Genomic DNA, 10,781 nt, shown 5'->3' with positions numbered 1-10,781 from the left:
ATTGGAGAAAATGGGAGAAATTGAAATTAAATTAGCTCGTAAATTTATTGGCCACTGCCATGAAATAACAGATGGGAGCATCAGGCATGCACAGTTAAGTTGTCTCATCAAAGTTGAGTTGTCTCATCAAAGTTGAGTTGTCTCCTCAATGTTGTTTCCTGACACGGGTCATCATATTCTTGGTCAAGATGAACTTAGCATGCTAAACTTTTATTTGCTACTATTATTACAAGGCTTACTAGACAAAATATATAGCTACTCTGTGTCCATGTGTATGGTACCTTACATCCTGTACCGTTGGCTAATTTTCAACTGGGAGAAACGTGTATTGTCCCTAGCAGCAGGCTGTTCACATGAAATTAAAGCTCAACGTTTGGTAAAGCAGGTTGTTTCTAAACTCCAAGTATGATATTTCTGTTTTATTTGTGCGCCCACCAGGCCATGCATTGCGGCATGCATATATAACCATGTTAAAACATAAACAAACTTGGTTAGGCCTATATTATGTAAATATGAGCATGAATAGATGATTTAATGTTCTTTTTTTTCATTCATTCTAATTTAACAGATTTTTATACTCCTTTTAGCAGCATATGGTGGTGTAGCTTGTCTCTGTCAAAGGTTTTGGTGTTGGTATCTGTGGGTTTGAATAGGGATGATATGCTGTTGCATTTACCAGATTCACTTGTAATGTAACAATAGTTTGTTGAGGGTATAACTTGAGGAAGTCATTTAAATTAAGGCATGTTGGCGTAAATTTGGTATATTTATTAAATATTATACTTTTTATTCATACTATATTTAATGTTAGGACCATCTATTCACACAAAGTTATAAATATAGTAATTCACTGTGGAGTACTTTTCAACAAAAACCTTTTATTGTTTTTAATCAGTCAAAGTCTGCAGGTAAACTATCAACAAATAATGTTATATCCTAGCATCCCTATTTCTATATCTACCCTAACATCCATTATGTTATATCTATCCTAGCATCCATTATGTTATATCTATCTTAGCCTCCATTATGTTATATCTATCTTAACATACATAATGTTATATCTACCCTAACATCCATAATGTTATATCTATCTTAGCCTCCATTATGTTATATCTATCTTAACATACATAATGTTATATCTACCCTAACATCCATTGTATTATATCTATCTTAGCCTCCATTATGTTATATCTATCTTAACATACATAATGTTATATCTACCCTAACATCCATAATGTTATATCTATCTTAGCATCCATAATGTTATATCTATCTTAGCATCCATTATGTTATATTTATTTTTGCCTCCATTATGTTATATCTATCTTAACATACATAATGTTATATCTACCCTAACATCCATTGTGTTATATCTATCTTAGCCTCAATTATGTTATATCTATCTTAACATACATAATGTTATATCTACCCTAACATCCATAATGTTATATCTATCTTAGCATCCATAATGTTATATCTATCTTAGCATCCATTATGTTATATCTATCTTAACATACATAATGTTATATCTACCCTAACATCCATTGTGTTATATCTATCTTAGCCTCCATTATGTTATATCTATCTTAACATACATAATGTTATATCTACCCTAACATCCATTATGTTATATCTATCTTAGCATCCATAATGTTATATCTATCTTAGCATCCATAATGTTATATCTATCTTAGCCTCCATTATGTTATATCTATCTTATTCTCCATTATGTTATATTTATCCTAACATCCATTATGTTATATCTATCTTAACATCCATAATGTTATATATATCCTAACATACATAATGTTATATCTATCTTAGCATCCATAATGTTGTATTTATCCTAGTATCCATTATGTTATATCTATCTTAGCCTCCATTATGTTATATCTATCTTAACATACATAATGTTATATCTACCCTAACATCCATAATGTTATATCTATCTTAGCCTCCATTATGTTATATCTATCTTAACATACATAATGTTATATCTACCCTAACATCCATTATGTTATATCTATCTTAGCCTCCATTATGTTATATCTATCTTAACATACATAATGTTATATCTACCCTAACATCCATAATGTTATATCTATCTTAGCATCCATAATGTTATATCTATCTTAGCATCCATAATGTTATATCTATCTTAGCCTCCATTATGTTATATCTATCTTATTCTCCATTATGTTATATTTATCCTAACATCCATTATGTTATATCTATCTTAACATCCATAATGTTATATATATCCTAACATACATAATGTTATATCTATCTTAGCATCCATAATGTTATATTTATCCTAACATCCATTATGTTATATCTATCTTAGCCTCCATTATGTTATATCTATCTTAACATCCATAATGTTATATCTATCCTAACATACATAATGTTATATCTATCTTAGCATCCATTATGTTATATCTGTCTTAGCCTCCATTATCCCACGACCAAACGAGCGGAGCGAATGTTTGAGAGTTTTTATGATAAATGCATGTGCACACAACTTACGAAGATTATTCATCAACAACGTCGCAAACCCTTGTATCGAAATATCATCAATAAATTTAAACATTTTTTCGTAGAGTCGTTAAAGTATAATAACGATACAAAACACATATAAACCTATTTAAATATATTACCAAGTCTTTGAAAAGCGTCGACAGTATCTTAAAACTTACCCATCTGATCGGATTATACATAAATAAACAGATTAATTCGACCAAAAATCGCCACAAAACGCTTGAAAAGCTTGGTTTAATAATAGTTAAGACCGGCCTACGATACACCAATAAAGCCGTGCGACAGATAGTAGAACTATTTAGCAGTGCGCATTTCGCGAGAAAAATTGCTCATTTCACCAGTCTATGGCATTGTTTACTTGTAATCGAATTTATCCGAAGGTTTCTGTAATAAACGTAGACCGTTTGAGGAGTCGACCGATTTACAGGTACGAAATTGTGGTACACGGTTTATCAGTCTATGATTTTTTGTCCAATTACCGAAGGTTTCATTAAATTATTTAAAACGTTAGCCAAAATTCTTTACACCTTATGCACAAGCTAGGGCTGAACTACAATGCCCCTTTATGACGAGAAAATTTTATTATTTTGCTTCAGTGTGCAGAAAACTTCCAGACGCGTGAACACTCATACTTGCTTTCTGTTAAAGATCGCTATCAAAACCATTCTACATTCAACACGACCAACTTTCAAACTGTGTATAGTACACAGTAGCTTGCCATTTTACTTCTAATTTTGCATTTCAGAGTTATAATAAACATATTTTCTTATTGTTGTTGTTAAATTTCATACATTACAGTAGGTTAGGCCTACAGCTTTAATATTTATTTTATTGTTGTAAAACATAGGTTTGAGATAGTAGTAGATTAGGTGTGATTTTTTATGTGATTAGGTGTTATTTATTGTTGTAAAACATAGGTTTGAGATAGTAGTAGATTAGGTGTGATTTTTTGTGTGATTAGGTGTGATTTATTGTTGTAAAACATAGGTTTGAGATAGTACTAGATTAGGTGTGATTTTTTGTGTGATTAGGTGTGATTTATTGTTGTAAAACATAGTTTTGAGATAGTAGTAGATTATGTGTGATTTTTTACAACCTTTTGTTTTGCATAATTGACTTTTTGAATTTAATTTCAAAACAACTTGACAACTACCATGGACATACAACTTCCCAGAACACCACGTTGTGGCTGACGCAGTGGCCGTCCACGTGTCTCTCAATTATTACCCTAGGACACTTATGTATTCGCGGCATCTAACTTTCGCGTTTTCGCGGTGTCATCCTCTCGCGAAAGTTTCATGTGCGAAACTAAACTATCACAACAAACGAGCGAAAATGCGAAACTAAATAGCTTTGTTCATTGATACTGTAGAATGGAATTTTATAACGACATTTATTTTAATGTTTTTAACGACCACTATAGCATCGTTAAAATATAAACCAACAAAATAATTTGACTGTCAAAATTTATTACGTTATTATTTTGCAATTAATTATGATTATTTTCCCATTAAGAATGATTTATAATGATAGGAATTTGATGTCAATGCACACGCATTAGTAGCGTTATCGTTTGCTGGGGACATCAAACAATGCAGTGAGCACCGTGTGTTGAAAGAAAATAAGACACACTGACACTCGCAGTACTACACAAGCAGCATGGCTCTGGAAAGGTTTGGATTCACCACTGACACCTCTTCAATAACTTGTAATTTTTTGAGATTTGTTTTAAGTGATGTGACTGATGAGACGTTTTTAAATTAAAATAGGCAAAACATGACCGCAGTTAAAACGCTCAGAAAAAGACATCTTTTTCTTTTGAGCGTTTTAACAAAGATCAATTTTGCGGATTTTATTTTAAGTTCATTCGGAGGCTTTTACGCTTTCGATGGTACATGGCCAAGCGGGTGTTTGATAAAACTTAATCTTCTGCAAACCTTTATAAAAGTCGTTAACAAAAATATTTTGCCTCTGATGATGATAATAATGATGCCTAAAAACTACTAGAAGTTGATGTTTGTCTCTATGGCTTGGAATGAAGTGATATTCTACAGCGATAAAAACCGCGTCCATGGCCGTTGGGCAAATAACTTTTCAAATAAATGATGTTGAGGTCGAGTTATCTGAAGGAATTTATCATTGCGTTTGAACTGACCAAACAAATCCGTTTGAGTTGACCTTGTGTTTGAGATGAAATGTTACATTTTATCTGAGGGCAAGTTATCCGAGTTGGCCTGTACTTACCGTAAAAAATTCCCAAAAAGTTGGGGCGGCTCAGCCGGCCAGCTGCCCCAGTGAAAACGGGCCTGTTGATAGTCCAAGAAACAAATGGCAGCAAGCGATCAAATTGCATTATCGACCTTGCCCACACCATTCTACCTGCGGTTCACAATTACAAACTAGTCGCAAATTGAAATTTTTTTAATCGGTGAACTGAACCTGAGGAATCTAATTATGTTTGTTCCACTGCATTTATTTTCACATCACTATATTTTCGCACTCATCAGAGCTGCGAAATTAAGTTGCTTCGAAATTTTACTCTGTGTGCTACTCACGAAACTAAATCCTAGCGAAATATAAGTGTCCTAGGGTACAGCACAATAGAAGGATAAATAGGTCCTCACAGCAACCATCTACATCAAGTGCTAATGTTCAACAACACGCTACTCAAATTAATAACAACAACTCATCTGATTCAAATAATTCTTTATTAGATGTTGTAGGCGATGTAAATGATATGGACTTGGCAACCCCTTTGTTTCCAGATGATGATCATGATTTTATGAACATCATTGACCATGAAAATATTGCACAAAACAATATTGCTCCTCCCAATGCTGCCCCCCTTCATCACATTCCTCATTTTCAATCTTTAGATTGTCCTGATTTTCAAGAACTGCATAACAACTTTCTAGGCAGGCTTGACAACAATATATCACAGCTCACATGTACTGGATGTAATGAGAAACATTTCATTACATACAATACTCAAATACAACTATGTCATACATGCCAACAAGTTAGACCTGACACTGTTAATAAATTCAGTGCAGCCAGCAATATGGACCCAGGTCCATTTGTTGATTTTTTATCTTCTCTTACACTTATAGAACAGTTACTCATTGCTCAGGTTAATCCTACAATGTCAATATTCCATCTTCCGGCCAATTTGGGTTCAGAGGTCATGTCATCAATTTCCCTCAGAACGTAAATGACTTTGTTATAAATTTACCTCGCCAACTACAACAAATTGACATCATTGTCTTTCGTCGACGCGTTGACCAGCCTGCCTTGTCAGCTAATCTCTTTACAGTTCCATTTACATTTCTTTACAGCGCTGCCATTTCTTTTTTCCATTATCACTTATTCCATTATCAGGTCGTGGGCTGTATGACGGGAATTTCTAGTGTTATATCTATCTTATCCTCCATTATGTTATATCTATCCTAACATCCATAGTGTTATATCTATCTTAGCCTCCATTATGTTATATCTATCTTAGCCTTCATTATGTTATATCTATCTTATCCTCCATTATGTTATATCTATCTTAACATCCATCATGTTATATCTATCCTAACATCCATAATGTTATATCTATCCTAACATCCATAATGTTATATCTATCTTATCCTCCATTATGTTATATCTATCCTAACATCCATAGTGTTATATCTATCTTAGCCTCCATTATGTTATATCTATCTTAGCCTCCATTATGTTATATCTATCTTAGCCTTCATTATGTTATATCTATCTTAACATCCATAATGTTATATCTATCTTAGCATCCATAATGTTATATCTATCCTGACAACCATAATGTTATATCTATCCTAACATCCATTATGTTATATCTATCCTAACATCCATAATGTTATATCTATCTTAACATCCATAATGTTATATCTATCCTAATATCCATAATGTTATATCTACCCTAACATACATAATGTTATATCTACCCTAACATCCACTATTTTATATCTATCCTAACATCCATAATGTTATATCTATCCTAACATCCATAATGTTAAATCTATCTTATCCTCCACTATGTTATATCTATCCTAACATCCATAATGTTATATCTATCTTAACATCCATAATGTTATATCTATCTTAACATCCACTATGTTATATCTATCTTAACATCCACTATGTTATATCTATCCTAACATCTATAATGTTATATCTATCTTAACATCCATAATGTTATATCTATCCTAACATCCACTATGTTATATCTATCCTAACATTCATAATGTTATATCTATCTATCCTAACATCCATAATGTTATATCTATCTTAGCCTCCATTATGTTATATCTATCCTAACATCCATAATGTTATATCTATCTTAGCCTTTATTATGTTATATCTATCTTAACATCCATAATGTTATATCTATTTTAGCCTCCATAGTGTTATATCTATCCTAACATCCATAATGTTACATCTATCTTAGCATCATAATTTTATACTGTTTTTAATGTCCAGACTCTGCACATCTGAATATTAAAGCATATGGATTTGATAAGATTGACAATACAAAAGAATCCAGTTGCCATTTTTATTAAAACGCTATTTTTGTAGAGTGCTGAAATACGTTATAACCTTCTTCATCAAACTAATAATAACAGTTTTAATGCATCCAGCTATTTTGCATTTAGTAGCAGCTCTTTGCTGTTTAAATAAAATATTTTAATTAGCAGTACTGTTATAATACAGTTATGACTTGAGCTAAATGAGAAGTTATGATGACCACTTTTCCTTCTCCCTTAATGCGATAATATTTTTGTCAATCGATCGCTATCAAATACTCGCTAATTATTCATTTGCTCATGCCCTCTGTTATGCATTGTTATTGTTTTCATATGGTTGTTTTATTGATTTTTGGTCCAATCTATAAACAGTGACGATATGAGGGTAATTCGGCGACACTTTATTTCATGAACGACCTTTGTAAATTCTAAGGTTTTTATGCCAACAATAGAATGCCCTGAGATCTGATGATGCTTGGTTCAACGCTTCTATTGATTACCGTACGGAAACCCTATTCTATTGTTCATGTCCATGTTGAATAATCGATTGGTGGACAGAAGAGCGCTGAGATAAGCAACACAGCTGTAATAAGGTGAATCTAGGCAAGTTAAGGAATTTTTACTCCCATAAGGTAAGCTTGCAGCAGCTTAATTATTTGACTTTGTTTTAAGAATGCTAAACTACAAATTCTACACTGTTTATCAATTAAATGTATTCTGTCTATATCAGCTTTTTTTGCGCTTAGTTCTCAACAAAAATCTAACCTTCAAACAGTAAGAGCTTTTCGAAAATAATATATAACATTTTGCAACAGTTATTTTAAAAGGTTCATACAACATGCAGCGAGCTATAATAATACCGTTGAACAATACAAATCAACTTCTGTATTGATCGCTCCTGTCTGGGACACATGCGGTAGTCTGTGGAATTTCTCTAGATTTTATCAGGTCTAACAAAATGTATAATGATGGTTGCATATTACACGATGGAGCCGGTTAAGTAATCATATAGATAATATACTATCATAACTCTGTCTTGTCTGTTATAATCAAGTGAAGCTTTATCAAGATCAGTTAAACAAAAAAGTATGAAGATATGTATTTTGTAAGTAGGAAATGTCAAGCTAAAATGCAATGTTTAACAGAGACCTGCTTGATAAAACCAGCATACTTCTGTTCAGTTGAAAGTGTTTCTCTTTCAATATACCTGCCTTCAATATACCTGCTTTCAATATACATGTACGTACCTATCTTCAATAAACCTGCCTTCAATAAACCTGCCTTCAATAAACCTGCCTTCAATAGACCTTCCTTCAATATACCTGCCTTCAATAGACCTGCCTTCAATATACCTGCTTGTTCAAGCCTAAAGTTAACATTTGTCATTCCGGTTACAGATGGTCGATTTGTTGTGTGATTGATTCTCATGGCGTAGATAATTTTGTATGATAGTCGTGCTTTCAGAGATAAAATGGGTTTGGAAACCAAAAGAGTCTACATGCCAGTAAATAAGGCAAGGATAATTTCACAATGATTATGAGCCAAGGTCATCGGTCATATTAAAGTTTGTTGATTATGAAATCTCCTTCCATGGATGTGGGGATGATCAATTCTGTGCAAAACTGTTTTTCCGTGGAAATAAAAAATAATGGAAATCGAACAATACTCATATCAGCTTTTTTAGCAGGTTTATGCCAAACTGTGATAGTATAACCCTCTGTATTCTTAGGCATACAGTGCAACCCATTGAATTTGTTGGGCAAATTGCAATTGTATAACCTACTGTATTTGTTGGGTATACAGTGATAGTATAACCCATTGAATTGGTCGGATAGTATAGCCCTTTGTAGCCATTGAGCCATTACAGCCCATCGCAACATTGGATCGCCTGTGTTAAAATAGCTCATTGTATCATTGGCTATAGAGTGATAAAATAGCTTTGGTTATTATAAAAAGAGTTATTCTATTTGGACATTGATGATCGATTGATCAGCTTCCAGCTCATTTTTGCAATTTTTTAAAAGCTTTTACTTTTTGAATCAAATTCAATTCTTAACGCGAAGGAAAATTCTTAAATTCAGCGCTTTTGTAAGTCAAGTATTTCATAACTATGTAATGTTATTTATTTTGATTTCTAAAGAAAGCTTGAATTAAAGCCCAAGCAGATACATGACTGATTTCTAAGAAATTGTTAATTATTTTACTTGCGCTGTGGGATGGGAGCCAAGAGCACTGTTTAATTATTTGTATAATTAAATATGTATCTCAATAATGGGAAAGGGAAGCTAGTTGAAATAATTTCTGTTATTTTATTTCACTTTTAGTATAGATTCCCTACTTGACACCGCATGAGCTGCTAAAGATGCAACGCTGTACTCTAGTTCAGTTTGCTGTCATTGCTGGGCTTCTGTGCACCGTGGAATTGTCAGCTCTCTCCAACAATGAAGATACAAAATATCTGCGTGTACAGGGCAAACAACTGGCCCATAATAGCAGGTTAATAGAGACAATGACCGCACACTCAGAGGTGAATTTCTTTATTATTTTAAAGCTTATCTATCATTTTCCAGAACTGGCAAGGGAGAGCACTGTCTACCTGAAATGCATGCAATATTTCTGATTCAGCTTATCTATCTTTGCATAAGCAAATAACTGCCTAAGAAAAAAATCCTAATACTCAAAAGGGGCATCACTCAAAAGTTTTGAAAAAATGCAACGTGAAGTCATGGGATATATACTATGCTATTGAAAATAAGTACGAGTAGCTGGCCATCCTTATCCTAGTTTTCTTTTTAGTAGTTATCCTAGTAACATTCAAAGCTACAAAAGAACTCTACACTAGTAGTAATCAGTGGAGTAATTGTTTAGATGAAAACTTATCTGGAAGTCGAATTTTTTTTCACTACAAATCGGTTTCACGGTATCAACACCATGAAACAGATGTGTAATGAAGAAAAATTAGAATTCTCAGGTAAGTTTTGGTACTATTGACAATGGGTATTTTAGCTGTGTTTTGAAAGTAGAAAGACTCACTAATTATTAGCGGCATTTGCTAGAGATGCAAGGGAAACAATACACATGGTAAATACTACGCAAGTGTAATAATATGCAAGGGAGACAACACAAAAGTGCAGCAATATGCAAGAGAGACAATATTTGAAATGAAGGTATAGATTTTACTATCAAGACTTTTATCTTGTGTCAGAATGGAAGCAGCCAAACATGATTTGCTCTTATTAGAATCACGAAACACCTAAGTTTATGAAATCATATGACTTGTCCTGACAAAGTGTGCTTTTTGATTCATTACGCTTAGGTGTAGCCTACATTTGAAATGTCCAAACTACATGATAATAATAGTCGATATAAATCTCACAAAGTTTGTCTGAGTGTACTTGTCTAGTTCGGTATGTCCAATTAGAACCATTAAAATCTTGCAATGAGGAATCCGTGTCACGAAAGATTTGATCTCAAACCTTCCCGTTTGTCAGGCAAACGCCTTACCAATTTAGCAACGCATGAATAATTGATTTATTAGGCGATATATGTCGCCATGTGGGTGAAAATATGCTACCGCTCTCCATTACGGTGCAACGTCTATCTATGTATCAGTAAAAGCCTTAGATAACCAGCTCACTTAAATTAGCCATTGGCAATGTGCCAGGCTAATGGCAAGTGGCATTGTTTACAAGCTGAGTT

The sequence above is a fragment of the Watersipora subatra genome, chromosome 10 (assembly GCF_963576615.1).
Source record: "Watersipora subatra chromosome 10, tzWatSuba1.1, whole genome shotgun sequence".
NCBI lineage: Eukaryota > Metazoa > Bryozoa > Gymnolaemata > Cheilostomatida > Watersiporidae > Watersipora > Watersipora subatra.
The sequence above is the reverse complement of the archived record's forward strand: the minus strand, read 5'-3'. Positions refer to the sequence as shown.